At 38.8% G+C, this 15317-nt stretch overlaps 1 protein-coding gene across 1 annotated transcript in view; it reads right to left on the bottom strand.

The window, feature by feature from the left end:
• Window positions 1–4497: 4497 nt before the first annotated feature.
• The window catches only part of LOC127266651 (NADH dehydrogenase [ubiquinone] 1 beta subcomplex subunit 2-like), an 85448-nt gene continuing 74628 nt past the window's right edge, over window positions 4498–15317 (bottom strand). The window contains exon 4 of the mRNA XM_051296992.1: window positions 4498–4507. The gene's annotated coding sequence lies outside the window, so the exon portion shown is untranslated. The remainder of the gene's footprint in view (window positions 4508–15317) is intronic.

The raw sequence follows: 15317 nt of genomic DNA, 5'->3' as shown, positions 1-15317 counted from the left end.
AGGGTTGGAGCGGAAAGGAATATAAGAGTTGGAAATTATATACGTGGTGAGCTGGGAGATATAAGAAGGGATTGAATTAGGTAGGACTCGTCGGTCAGGACTTTGAAAAATTATATGCGGACAAGCGACGGGTCCAGGGATACCTTGGCAACAGCCGAACTGGCGCGCCATGAATTGAGGTTCATAATTAAAGGTGCAAAAAGTTTTCTGTCCTTTTTTATCAAGTTTTTTGCTGCTAAAAAGAGACCTGGGTTTGAGGGCAACGTCCCAGGCAAAAGGATAGGTGGGATGAGGACAAGGCTCAGGAGTCGGAAGAGGATTTGGTGCCGGAAATGGCCAAAAATGGTCGGGAGCATAACCCGCATATTTTTTATACATAGAAAATCGAGAGTTACTGCGGGTATCCGTCACAATTGCGGTTATTATTGGATCGGAAGATTGGAGTTTATTGCGTCCTGAGCAGAGTCGGTTGAGGGCTAATCCCAAATGTTTTTCGGATTTTGGCATAGTGGGCGGAGATCCTAAGTTGAACGCGTTGGGGAAGTAAAAACGGAACCAAAGTTCTAAAAACCAAAAAGGACCCGATGCGGCAGTGTCTAATTTTCTATTATCATTATCTGTTAAACGAAGGCTAACCCTGGTGAGTCCTTCAAACAGATTGGCTAAAAACAGGGTGCCAAGGGAAAAGAACCGACCTGACGCGATATGAATGGCCAGGTCGAGATGAGAAGGAAGAACACATTTGGAAGGGGAAACAATGACGTACCTACAAAGCCAAAAAAGGATAAAGGCAGTATGCTCCCGGTCGGTCACGGGGGTCCCTGGAGCCCCTTGCTGATCGGTTGCGAACTTTGTCTAGCCCCATTCCTTCACACCTTGTAAAGACCACCCTGGATGGTCTTCTGATGGCTCCTGCCCATCTAGGGCTCCCATCACAGGGTCTTCACCCACGACTGGGAGATGCGCGATCATTGCCACATCCATAAGAGTTGGACCAAAGGGGCCCGATGGTAGAAGAAAAGTCCCATTTTCCGCATTCCAGAAGGCAGACATGGCTAGGAGCACCTTCTCGTGCAGATTGATCGGCATGGTGGACAATAGTATTGCTTGGTCGATCTTTTGAGATCGCCATTGGGTCTGGAAGTGTTCTGCTACTCGTCGATACCAAGCGCGGTAAGGATCTTTTGGGTCTGTGAGATGGGTTTTGATGCTATCTCGAATGCGAACTGCTTGGTAGTTAGGGTTGTTGATAGCCAAGGAATTTCGGGATTCCAACACTTCTCTCATCCGATTTGAGTCTTCAGGAGTAGTGCAATATGGGCGAATCGTCGGAGTAAGTACTTTCGAGGCTGAAAACGGACCCTCTGGGAGGTTTCCGTCGAAAGGAAGGGCAGGAATGGATTGATTCGCCATGGTTAGAGTTTTTGGGATTGTGATTCACAAAGGCTTGTATTGCGGAGAAGGAAGTTAACCAGGAGTGTTGCAGTAACTGGTGCAGTTGCTAAGGGAATTTTTTCAAGAGGGTGGTGATTTATGAACTTCCAAACATTGATTGTTAAATGGCGTTTGAAAGTCCCTTGGCGGCGGGCAAGTTGTTACGTACGAAATTCAGAATTAGGTTAAAAGCCCAAGGCAAAAAGAAGAATGGGCCTGGCAATAGAGTTGATTGAACTGGCTGAAGGACACCGTGAGGAAATCAAGGAAAATAGATTTATTTCTAAGGAAAATACAGGACGGGAGGCCCTCAGGACGGGAAGTCCGCAGGTCGGGAGGCCTCCAGGAACGGGAAGTCCGCAAGACGGGAGGCCTTCAGGAACAGGAAGTCCGTAAGTCGGGAGGCCCTCAGGACGGGAAGTCCGCAGGTCGGGAGGCCTTCAGGAACGGGAAGTCCGCAAGTCGGGAGGCCCTCAGGACGGGAAGTCCGCAGGTCGGGAGGCCTTCAGGAACGGGAAGTCCGCAAGTCGGGAGGCCCTCAGGACGGGAAGTCCGCAGGTCGGGAGGCCTTCAGGAACGGGAAGTCCGCAAGTCGGGAGGCCTTCAGGAACGGGAAGTCCGCAAGTCGGGAGGCCCTCAGGACGAGAAGTCCGCAGGTCGGGAGGCCTCCAGGAACGGGAAGTCCGCAAGACGGGAGGCCTTCAGGAACAGGAAGTCCGCAAGTCGGGAGGCCCTCAGGACGGGAAGTCCGCAGGTCGGGAGGCCTTCAGGAACGGGAAGTCCGCAAGTCGGGAGGCCCTCAGGACGAGAAGTCCGCAGGTCGGGAGGCCTCCAGGAACGGGAAGTCCGCAAGACGGGAGGCCTTCAGGGACGGGAAGTCCGCAAGTCGGGAGGCCCTCAGGTCGGGAAGTCCTCAGGTCGGAATTCTGCGGCAGGACCAACAATTCGGGTGGTTTGTTAGTCGGGATGTATGTAGCTAATCCAAACAAGTCAGATGGTTGCAAGTCGGGAGGATTGGCAGTCGGACCCATACTATTGTAGATTGGCAGTCGGGCCTAAAGGGCGGAAGGTCTGTGGTTGGCTCAAAGAGTGAAATATAGGGATAATTTCAGTTTGCTGAGGATACGTGTCAGCAGGAGAAGGGTTGGAAGACGGTTGGGAAGGAGACGTTGTAACCGTTCGGGTGACGGTTTTCAGTACAGTTCCCCAGAGAATATTTAAGGGTTTGGATCATCATTTGGCAAGGCATCTTCAATCAACTTCAACAAAGCAAAGTCAGATTTGGGGATCACCACTTTAAATTTCAGTATTTTATTTTCCAGTTTATTTTCTGTACCATACAGTGTTTAGAGATTCCTAATCTCAAGCACTAATTAATCAAGTTTAAGGATATTTTCTATATCTTTGAATTTTACTTTATTTTTGTTGAAAAATTACATCAACAAAGTGCAAATGAACAAGATTCATATATTTCACTTATAGATTTCAGTTTTCTTGGAAGTGACTCATCATCCGAGGTATCGTCACTTTCAAATGGAAGATCTGAAATACGCTCTACATGTGCTAGTGGATTGGAATTTGCAGAAGTAGAAAGTAAGAAGTTGGTGAATCTGTACAAGATGATAAATCCACCAAATCATTTAATCTTGTTGTTGCACGATCTTCTCCCTTACCATTGCTCCAATCCCAAATTTCATCTTCTTTGAATACTATATTTCTACTCATAACCACTTTACCAGTAATAGGGATATACAATTTGTAAGCTTTTAATTCATTAGAATAACCAATAAATATGCCCTTATCCGATTTATCATCCAACGTCCATCAATCTTTAGAATCATCCAATACATAAGCAACACATCCAAAAATCCTTAAATGGCTTACTGAAGGTTTCCTGCATCGACAAGCTTCAAAAGGTGTTCGATTCATCACTGCCTTAGTCGGAGAGATGTTTAGAAGGTAGACAGAAGTCGCTACAGCTTCTCCCCAAAAGCAATTTCGGAGTTGCTTCTCCTTCAATAAGTTCCTGGCCATTTCAACCACCGTACGATTCTTTTGCTCCACCACGCCATTTTGCTCTGGTGTATATGGTGTTGTCAGTTGCCTGCGAATTCCATGTTATTCACAGAAATTATTAAACTCCTTAGATAGAAACACACCACCTCTATACATACGAAGAACCTTGATGTGAAACTCGCTTTGTTTTTCTACGAGAGCCTTAAATTTTCTGAAATAATCAAAGGCTTCTAATTTGAACTTCAGAAAGAAGACCCAACTCATTCGACTAAAATCATCCGTGAATAACATAAAGTATCGGTTTCCTCCAAGTGACGTAGTATTCACCGGACCACATATCAACTCAAGAAAGCAATTGGCTCTATGAGACTTTCCAACAGGATATGATTTCTTGGTTTGTTTTCCATATATGCATCCTTCACATATATCAAAATCTGTAATGTTTGGTAAACTATGCACCATGTTCTTCTCTCCCAATAATTTGAGTCCATTGAAGTTAAAATATCCAAACCTCAAATGCCATAATTTCGAATCACAATTTGTACGGACTACCAATGCACTACTTTCCACTTTTGAGATTTCTAGCGGAAACATATTATTCTTGGTCATAGGAACTTTTGCTATTAGAAAGTCTTAATTAACTTTTCTAATAGTGCAAACTCCATCATCAAATAATACCGAATATCCATTTGAAATCAATTGTCCAACACTGAGCAAATTATGGGCTAAATGTGGAACAAATTGAACATCATGGAGTAATTTTATTTTACCATGGATTGTCTTGATTTCCACGACAGTTTTGCCTTCGACTTGCATCTCATTGTCATTACCCAATTTCACTTTTATTTTCTTTGATTCATCAAGATCTTTGAATATTTTCTTCATTCTTGACATGTGGTCTAGAGCAGCCACTATCGAGAATCCAAACTTCACTTGACACATCATATTGTGCATCATGTGCCACGAATAATCTGCTTCTTTTCTTTTCTTCTACTTGCTCCATAAAATTAACTTTTTTGTCTTTACACCAACAATTTGCTTTCACATGCCCATACTTCTTGCAATGATGACATTGAATTTTACTTTTGTTGTGGTGTTGTTCTATAGAAAAATTTCGAGATTCGAAACCTCTGCCTCTCCCTCTGCTTTGATTTCTTCCACGGGTTGCACTTCTTCCATGACTCCTAGATGAATTTCTGGAATATTTCCTAAAACCAGATGGCTCCCCTTGCATTTAAAATGTCTTTTCTTCACTCTTTTCCAAATGCCAATTAATCCTCACCTTATGGGCCTGCAATGAACCAATCAGTTCATTGAGCGAGAAATTTGTGAAGTCCTTAGACTCCTCAATCGCAGTCACAACATGATCAAACTTCTGAGGTAAACTTCGTAGTACTTTCTCAACAACAGTTTGATCCTTTATATCTTCTCCATATGATCTCATTTGAATAACGATCGTCACAACCCTTGACAAAAAATTTTGCACAGATTCATTTCCTTTCATTTGCAGCGTTTCAAACTCCCGCCGAAGAGTTTGAAGTCTCACGACCTTCACTTTTTACGACCCTTGAAACTCGGTTTCTAAAATCTTCCATGCCTTTTTGGAAGTATCCATTGCTGCAATTCTTGAGAAAAATCGTCCCATGTACAACTTGTTGAATGAAAAACAAGTCTGTGAATCTTTTTCTGATTTTCCTTCAAGTCCGTTTCGTCTGGATTGATATTTCTATTCTCTACTATATCCCATGGATCTTGAGATTTAAATAGTCTTCATTTTTATGCTCCAATACTCAAAATTATCTCCACAGAAAATAGGAATTGCAGGTTGGCTTACAGTTAAAGAATTCCTATTTGAAGCCATCGTGAATTCTCTTAACTTGGCTCTGATACCAAATATGTTGAGAAATTTGAGTAATTTGGATAAAGAGATAATATAAAGTAATGCGATTGAATGATATATATATTTACATGACACTGGTATTTGCCATATATAGGCATACAATTTCTACTAACTTATCAAAACGTTGTCTATGAAATAACTACCCATAACTTACATATTCAAATATTCAAATAAATAAACTGCATAATTAATAATTTATCCTAACAAATTGAATCACTTTTCAACGTAAAGTGTGTGATTTTTTTTTTTCAAAATGAAAAAAAAAATCACATGCCTTGTGAGATGGATATAAATAAAAAAAAAATATAATATCATATGTAGGATAAAAGGAATAATATTTTTTATTTAATATAAAATAAAAAATTAAATTTAATATTTTTAGAAAGGAAAAAAAAAAAGAGGAATAGTAGAAGTCCAACTTCAAACCCACTTTCAAATTGCCCAGCAAATTGTATGCTCAAATACATTTCATAATAAATGTTTCAAAAAGAATGCTTTGTGTCGGTTACATTTTGTCATTTGGGTTGACTTTAAAATAATGAAAATTGTAAAATATATATTTAATATAGTAGTTTAATTGAAAAAAAAAATTGTTAGATCTGATATTTTAAGTAAAAAATATTTAATATATTATTTTAAAAATTAATACTCCTTCGGTCCGGCTGTAAAGTCTTATTTACCTTTTGCGTTATTGTACTTAATATTAGAAATATTTTTATATTTGTATAATTTTTTGCACAAATATGAATATAATAGTATTATAAGACACTAATAGAAGTATTTTTGTCTTTTCCTCTTAATTTGTACTACATTTTCATATAATAATCAATATTTAAAGATCAATACACAAAAAATAAATGAGACCCTCAGAGTCGGACGGAGGTAGTAGTAAATATGACATTTTTTTCTTAAAAACCCAACAAAAATATATATACATACTATTCAACTAATATTATCAAAAAATAATACATATATATATACACTTCACTCTTAAAAAGTCAGAATTCAATACGAAGTACTCCCTTCGTCCATCTCTCAGAGTCAAATTTATCTTTTTTGTCATTGTACTTAACATTAAAAATATTCTTATATTTGTATACATTTTAAAACAAATGTCCTTCTATTAGTATTATAACACACTAATGGAAGTACTTTTGCAATTTTTTCTTAATTTATAATAAATTTTGATATAATAATTAATATTCATATATCAACATGCAAAAAGTAAATGAAAACCTTATAGCCGGACGGAGATAATATTATTTTTTTATATTACCGATATTTTTTTTATACGTAACATAAAAACACTTCACTTCAAATTAAAAATATTATTGTAATTCATATAATATAAATATGTTTTTTCACGACACAAGTCGGTTCACTCGTCATTTTCAATGAATCAATTTTCCATAAATATTATTAAAAATTACAAATATACACACACATTGATATAATATATACATTATTCATTCATAAAAATTCAACCATTCAATCCAATTTTTTTTTTTTTTTTTTTTTTTTTTTTTATATTACTGCCACATTTTCCTATACTATACACAAAAAAATTAATTCTTCTGAAAACGTTGAATGAACAGATTGAATGATTGTCTCAATTTTGTTGAAGTTCTAGATATCAATGAATTTTAAAATATATATATATATCTCCTCATTTAGCACATATCAATTGTTGAAGGATTTTAATTCAACACTTTATTGAATACATAAAAATTAGTTAAGTTCCGATAAATAAAAAAATTTAATTAAATTAAGTTTAATTAATATACTTAATTAATACAATTAAATAATTATATATAATTAATTTATACCTATTGAGAAGGTGATTAAATATTATTTTCAGCACCTGATCAACAAGGATCCTCGTAAAAAGCAAAAATGAAGTTCCATTTGGGCATATCCATTCATTTTTTTTGCCATGTATCCTAAAGTTTGTTTAGGATTTTATTTTTTATTTTCTCTAGTTTTGCAACACTATTGAAATTGAGCTATTACTTAAAATATTATGTTCAATATTTATTTTTATAAAAAATAAAAACATATGAATTGACAAGATATATTGTTACGCACAAAAAATAATAATAATAAATAATGGCAGTGGGATTCTGGACGGGTCTGGATGTAAGTTAAATGACCCAGAAGTCGGGTGCAATCGGACAGATGCAAGAATCGGGAAGGAAGAAAGGTCGGGCGGAGTCTGAAAAAATGTGTACCCAAATCGGGTAAACCGTAGATCGGGTGAAAGACGAAGTCGGGCAGACGCAAAGGGATAGGGCAAATAGAGCCGGTCGGTTGGTCCGTGGTCGGGACCACATTTGGTTGGTCCATGGTCGGACCAATTAAAGTCGGTCAAAGACGGAGGGCGGCTGATGCGGAGGTCGGCCCAAATGATGTCGGGCAAAGAAGCAGGTCGGGCATTGAGGTCAGGACGTGATACGAAGTTCGGACCAAGTGAAGTCGGGCGAATGGCATTTCTGGGACGGATTAAGGCGTGAGAGGTTTGGGGAGGTTGAAGGAAGTTGTAACACGTGTCAATTGAGGAGAATTTGATGGTCGGTTGACAGCGGTTGCTGTAACCGACCAGACGGCGGTTCAAACCGTTTTCTTCAAAGGCTATTTAAGGATTCAGATTTATTCTGAAAAGGCATCTTCAATCAACTTCAACAAAGCAAAGTCAGATTTGGGGATCACCACTTTAAATTTCAGTCTTTTATTTTCCAGTTTATTTTCTGTACCATACAGTGTTTAGAGATTCCTAATCTCAGGCACTAATTAATCAAGTTTAAGGATATTTTCTATATCTTTGAATTTTACTTTATTTTTGTTGAAAAATTACATCAACAAATTGGCGACCACAGTGGGAGAAAGGCAAGATTGCTGATCCTACATCAACACAAAATGTCATACAATTGAGGTCTGGCCGAATCATCAGAAAAATCAATATGGTAGGCACACAACCTCAAATATCATCAGCACCGGTGGGAGAAAATGTTTCACCACCAGTCATGCCAAATCCAGGGGAGATTCCCCCACCACCTACCGATTGGTTGTCTTATGTTCAACAAATGAACAACCAGCAAACTTTGGTTATGCAGAACATGTTGCGTGAGCAACAAACGAACATGTTGCGTGAACAACAAAATCTAATACAGAACATGGTGGATCAGGCATTCTCCAGATTCACCCTGTATCCAAACATGCTTCCAGCCGTGTCACCTGCTCGTTTTCAGGCGATTTTTCCAGGATCAACGTTTGCAGGGCCAACGTACGTTGACAGTACGTTTCCAAGCGTCACAACTTTCAACCGAACAGATATGGGGAAGATTCCTCTAACTTTCCCAGATAATGTTCCTTTGGGACCGAGGGTTGATAATACCCAGCCGAATGAGAGATTAGGAGGACAGACTCATAATCCCATTCCAACCGAACCAGCCTTCTCTAGAGAAGAAAGGTTGGAGGGACAGACTCATAATCCCATCCCAGCCGAACCAGCCTTCTCCAGAGAAGAAAGATTGGGAGGTCAGACTCACGATCACATTCCAGTGTTCGACCATATTCCACCCAAGGGACAGACTCATAATCCCATCCCAGCCGAACCAGCCTTCTCCAGAGAAGAAAGATTGGGAGGTCAGACTCACGATCACATTCCAGTGTTCGACCATATTCCACCCGAGTAGATCCGGAGGATATTGCTCAAGTTCTGCGGGTGCATTTCGGAATGAATCCGCAAACGGTGAACAGGCCGGTTTACCAGAGGCCATTTCCAGAAAGGATCATTAACGATCATCCTCTCCCGAGAAATTATAGGCCACCCGACTTCTATTCTTTTTCGGGAGAAGACGGAGCCTCTACCATTGAGCATGTGGGTCGCTTCACGGCTCAATTGGGAGAAGTAGGCAACAATCCGTTTCACAAGTTACAATTGTTTGGGTTGTCGCTCACAAGAACAGCTTTTTCTTGGTATGCCAGTCTGCCGCCTGGACAGTTGCAAACTTGGGAAGATTTAGAGGCAGATTTTCATGCAAGGTTCTTTAATCCTCTGCCGACAGTCTCACTGATAGACCTTCTCGAGATCACGCAGATGCCGGAAGAGACCGGCTACCAATTCATAGAGAGGATGCGATTGATGAAGGGACGATGTCCTACGATGATCAATGAAAGCGAAATGACCAATTTGGTGGTCAGGAACATGCATACCAGACTTCGCGAGGTCCTGACAGCCCACGACTTTCAAGATCTGGCCAGTTTAGCATCCACGGCAAGAAGGTTAGAATCCTTTTTTACAGAAAATAATCATGACTTCCGTCAGGGGGGAGATGCTGAAGCAATGTTAGTGCAAGATCGATCAATGTGCAGACCACCACCAGTCCGCGATAAATGGAGGTCGGGTCCAACGTAGCCTCGAAGGATGGAGGTCGGATCTGAGGCTGACGTAGCCTCGGATGCCGGCCTGCAAACTCCTAAAACATCACTGGAAGTGATGTTTAGGAGTCTTGAGGAGGAGGCTTATTGTTACGCACAAAAAATAATAATAATAAATAATGGCAGTGGGATTCTGGACGGGTCTGGATGTAAGTTAAATGACCCAGAAGTCGGGTGCAATCGGACAGATGCAAGGATCGGGAAGGAAGAAAGGTCGGGCGGAGTCTGAAAAAAGGTGTACCCAAATCGGGTAAACCGTAGATCGGGTGAAAGACGAAGTCGGGCAGACGCAAAGGGATAGGGCAAATAGAGCCGGTCGGTTGGTCCGTGGTCGGGACCACATTTGGTTGGTCCATGGTCGGACCAATTAAAGTCGGTCAAAGACGGAGGGCGGCTGATGCGGAGGTCGGCCCAAATGATGTCGGGCAAAGAAGCAGGTCGGGCATTGAGGTCAGGACGTGATACGAAGTTCGGACCAAGTGAAGTCGGGCGAATGGCATTTCTGGGACGGATTAAGGCGTGAGAGGTTTGGGGAGGTTGAAGGAAGTTGTAACACGTGTCAATTGAGGAGAATTTGATGGTCGGTTGACAGCGGTTGCTGTAACCGACCAGACGGCGGTTCAAACCGTTTTCTTCAAAGGCTATTTAAGGATTCAGATTTATTCTGAAAAGGCATCTTCAATCAACTTCAACAAAGCAAAGTCAGATTTGGGGATCACCACTTTAAATTTCAGTCTTTTATTTTCCAGTTTATTTTCTGTACCATACAGTGTTTAGAGATTCCTAATCTCAGGCACTAATTAATCAAGTTTAAGGATATTTTCTATATCTTTGAATTTTACTTTATTTTTGTTGAAAAAATACATCAACATATATATTTTAAAAATATATATACCAAAAGGACATGTACTCCCACAATGTTAGAAGTCAAATAATTTTTGTATTTAACAGGTTGTTCATATAGCATTTTTAGACAAAATATTTTTTCATAAATATTATTGAAAAAATACAAATATACAGACATTATATAATATATATATATTATATATTTGTTACGCACAAAAAATAATAATAATAATAATAATAATAATAAGGTATCCAGAGTTAGTCGGTGGGTTATGCGGTTGGCGAGGCGGTTAAAGACATGTATCAATGAAAGAGGCAGTTCTGAGTTCTGTAACTGGTGGGAACGGTTGGTGAAACAGTGCGACGGTTCTGAACGTTTTCTTCAAAAGAATATTTAAAGATTTGGATCATCATTTGGCAAGGCATCTTCAATCAATTTCAACAAAGCAAAGTCAGATTTGGGGATCACCACTTTAAATTTCAGTCTTTTATTTTCCAGTTTATTTTCTGTACCATACAGTGTTTAGAGATTTCTAATCTCAGGCACTAATTAATCAAGTTTAAGGATATTTTCTATATCTTTGAATTTTACTTTATTTTTGTTGAAACTGAATGAAAGCCAAAAGGTCTGGAGGTCGGGCAGAATAAAGGTCGGGAAAAGGAAGAAAGGTAAGATCTCAAGAATTGATCCAAATCCAGACTCAGATACTACCAAGAGATGGTTGTCCGTGATCAGCAGTTCGGGCTGTATTCAGGTCGGGCGGAGTCTAAAAAAAAGGTGTACCCAAGTCGGGTAAACCGTAGATCGGATGGAAGGCGAAGTCGGGCAGACGCGGAGGTCTGTCAAGAGGAAGGTCGGGCAAGGAAGAGGTACGGACAGACGCGGAGGTCTTCGGTCAAAGACGGAGGGCGGCTGATGCGGAGGTCGGCCCAAGTGAGGTCGGGCGAAGAAGCAGGTCGGGCGAAGGACGAAGTCGGGCAAAAGAAATTTGGCAGTGGACAGGCAGGTCGGGTAAGAGGCAGGTCTGGGTTCTGTGACTGGTGGGAACGGTTGAAGGAAGTTGTAATACGTGTCAATAGAGGAGAAATTGGTGGTCGGTTGACAGCGGTTGCTGTAACCGACCAGACGGCGGTTCAAACCGTTTTCTCTGAAAGGCTATTTAAAGGATTCAAATCCGTCAGAAAAGGCATCTTCAATCAACTTCAACAAAGCAAAGTCAGATTTGGGGATCACCACTTTAAATTTCAGTCTTTTATTTTCCAGTTTATTTTCTGTACCATACAGTGTTTAGAGATTCCTAATCTCAGGCACTAATTAATCAAGTTTAAGGATATTTTCTATATCTTTGAATTTTACTTTATTTTTGTTGAAAAATTACATCAACAATATTTATAAAAATCAATCATTCATCACAAAATATTATTTTTTATATTACAATACAGTTTCTCATACCACACACCAAAAATCAATGAACAGACTAAATAAAAATAATTATTAAAAAGAATACTATTAATTCACCACTATATATTTAATTAGTGCCAATATTACAAGAACAATAAAAGGAAAAAAACATATTTTATTCTCTTTGAGTTGTTTATTTATTTATTTATTACTATACAATATATGTAACTTTTTTATGAAAATATATTATATATCTAACCATTATTTAAATAAATAAAAAATCAAACCAAAACACAAAATCAAACGTAAAAAAGTAAATATATCCTAAATATGAACAAAATTCGATATTGAAATACTAGAGAAATAAGAAGAAAGATAATAAAATGATAAAAACATCAAAACAATACTTATACAAGAGGAATTCCAACCCACTTAAAAAATGCACTGGATTGTGCCAAAATTGGACGGAGGGCTCCAATTCATCCCCAAATTTCGCCTCATTTTTGCAGCGCTGTACAGTATTACTCTATTTTTGGAGTAACACTATACACTCCACTCCATTTTTTAAGTGGAGTTTGTGTGATGCTTTTGTGTTATTTGTGTATTTTTGTTATTTTTTGGGATATATTGTATAATTTTATTTTTTAGAAAAATGAGATGTAATTTTATTTTTTTAAAAAATAATGTATATTTTATTTTTTGGAAAGTGATATAATTTTATTTTTTTAAGAATACTGTATAATTTTATTTTTTAAAAAGTGATATATAATTTTATCTTTCGAAAAGTGATATATAATGTGTAATTATATATATGGGTTATATTGTAAAAATAAATTAAAGTTGGGGTGTAATTTATAAATATAAAAATTTATATAAAATAATATAAAAGAAGAATATATAGGGAATATATTTTTTAGAGTGAAAATTGAAATTTATGGTTGAAGTAAAATTATTGTAGATCAACTGCATTTTTACTGTAGCTACTGCAAAAATGAAGTAATGGGTTGGAGATGGTCTAACACATGTATCAATTGTGTGTTAACACCAATTGTAATATATGTATAAACTACTCTTAGTTGTCGTTCCATATGATATATTTGTATTATATTAACATATATCTTGCCCTATCAATTTATGTCGTATGTGTTGGCTGTATATTTTATTTATAATCAGTATTATGATTACAATCAATAATAGTAAAAGGGTAAACTATTTTTTTAGTCCCGTAACTGGACTCCCTTGTCATTTTAATCCCGTAAGTGGAGCTTGTCGCAAACTAGTCCCGTAAGTGAAAATTTTTTGTTGTTTTAGTCCTCCGGCGCCGGAGATGCCCGCGTGGCTCGCCGGAGGTGACGTGTCCGTCAGGTGTCACTGACCTGGCGGATACGTGGATTTTTTTATTTTTTTTTCATTTTTTTCATTTTTTTTAAAACTTATTTTTAATTTATTTTTAAATTTATTTGTATTTTTTAATTTTTTTTATTTGATCCAATTAAAAAAAATTAAAAAAATCAAAAAAAATGAAAAAAAAATCCACGTGTCCGTTAGGTGTCGCTGACCTGGCGGGATACCTGGGCGGACATGTCACCTCCGGCGAGCCATGCGGACGTCTCCGGCACTGGAGGACTAAAACAACGAAAATTTTTCACTTATCGGACTAGTTTGCGAGAGGCTCCACTTACAGGACTAAAATGATAAAGGATCCAGTTATATGACTAAAAAAATAGTTTAGCTATAGTAAAATAGACAATTTATTATATATACCGGCAATACTATAATTTTAGTTAGCTCGCAGTAACAAACAATCATTTTATATTTAAAGATTGAATTGATCTTTATCATTTATCGTAAAAATATGAATGTCATTGCTATCAAGTAAAAATTAAATTACAATAAAACAATATTTACTATACCAATCGAACTAAGTTTAAAAATTGTGCAAGTTAAAATATTCTATCTGTCTCGTAACAATGTTGATATTTTTCATTTTTGTATGTGTTACGTACGAAATTTAGAATTAGGTTAAAAGCCCAAGGTAAAAAGAAGAATGGGCCTGGCAATAGAGTTGATTGAACTGGCTGAAGGACACCGTGTGGAAATCAAGGAAAATACAGAACGGAAAGACTTCAGGTCGGAAGGTCTTCAGGTCGGTAGGTCCTCAAGACGGAAAGTCCTCAGGACGGAAAGACTTCAGGTCGGAAGGTCTTCAGGTCGGTAGGTCCTCAAGACGGAAAGTCCTCAGGACGGAAAGACTTTAGGTCGGAAGGTCTTCAGGTCGGTAGGTCCTCAAGACGGAAAGTCCTCAGGACGGAAAGACCTCAGGTCGGAAGGTTTTCAGGTCGGGAGGTCCTCAAGACGGAAAGTCATCAGGATGGGAAGTCCGCAGGTCGGGTAAACCGTAGATCGGATAGAAGGCGAAGTCGGGCAGACGCGGAGGTCTGTCAAGAGGAAGGTCGGGCAAGGAAGAGGTACGGACAGACGCGGAGGTCTTCGGTCAAAGACGGAGGGCGGCTGATGCGGAGGTCGGCCCAAGTGAGGTCGGGCGAAGGACGAAGTCGGGCCAAAAGGGCGGAAGGTCTGTGGTCGGCTCAAAGAGTGAAATATAGGGATAATTTTGGTCTGCTGAGGACACGTGTCAGCAGGAGAAGGGTTGGAAGACGGTTGGGAAGGAGACGTTGTAACCGTTCGGGCGACGGTTTTCAGTACAGTTTCTTCAAAGAATATTTAAGGATTTGGATCATCATTTGGCAAGGCATCTTCAATCAACTTCAACAAAGCAAAGTCAGATTTGGGGATCACCACTTTAAATTTCAGTCTTTTATTTTCCAGTTTATTTTCTGTACCATACAGTGTTTAGAGATTCCTAATCTCAGGCACTAATTAATCAAGTTTAAGGATATTTTCTATATCTTTGAATTTTACTTTATTTTTGTTGAAAAATTACATCAACAAATTGGCGACCACAGTGGGAGCAAGACAAAATTGCTCATTCCAATTCCGGCGATAATTTCATACGTCTTAGATCCGGCCGTATCATCGGAAGGGTCCATATGGCAGGTTCACAACCTCAATCATCTTCGGCACCGGTGGGAGAATCCATTCCACCACCTATTGTGCCAAATGCCGGGGAAGTCCCACAACCACCAACTGATTGGTGGTCTTATGTTCAACAAATGAACAACCAGCAAACTTTGGTTATGCAGAATATGTTGCGTGAGCAACAAACGAACATGTTGCGTGAGCAACAGAGTCTGATGCAGAACATGATAGATCAAGCACTGT

The sequence above is a fragment of the Andrographis paniculata genome, unplaced genomic scaffold (assembly GCF_009805555.1).
Source record: "Andrographis paniculata isolate CXL003 unplaced genomic scaffold, ASM980555v1 Contig76END, whole genome shotgun sequence".
Taxonomy (NCBI): domain Eukaryota; kingdom Viridiplantae; phylum Streptophyta; class Magnoliopsida; order Lamiales; family Acanthaceae; genus Andrographis; species Andrographis paniculata.
Note: the sequence above shows the minus strand (reverse complement) of the source record. Positions and strands in the feature narration are given on the sequence as shown.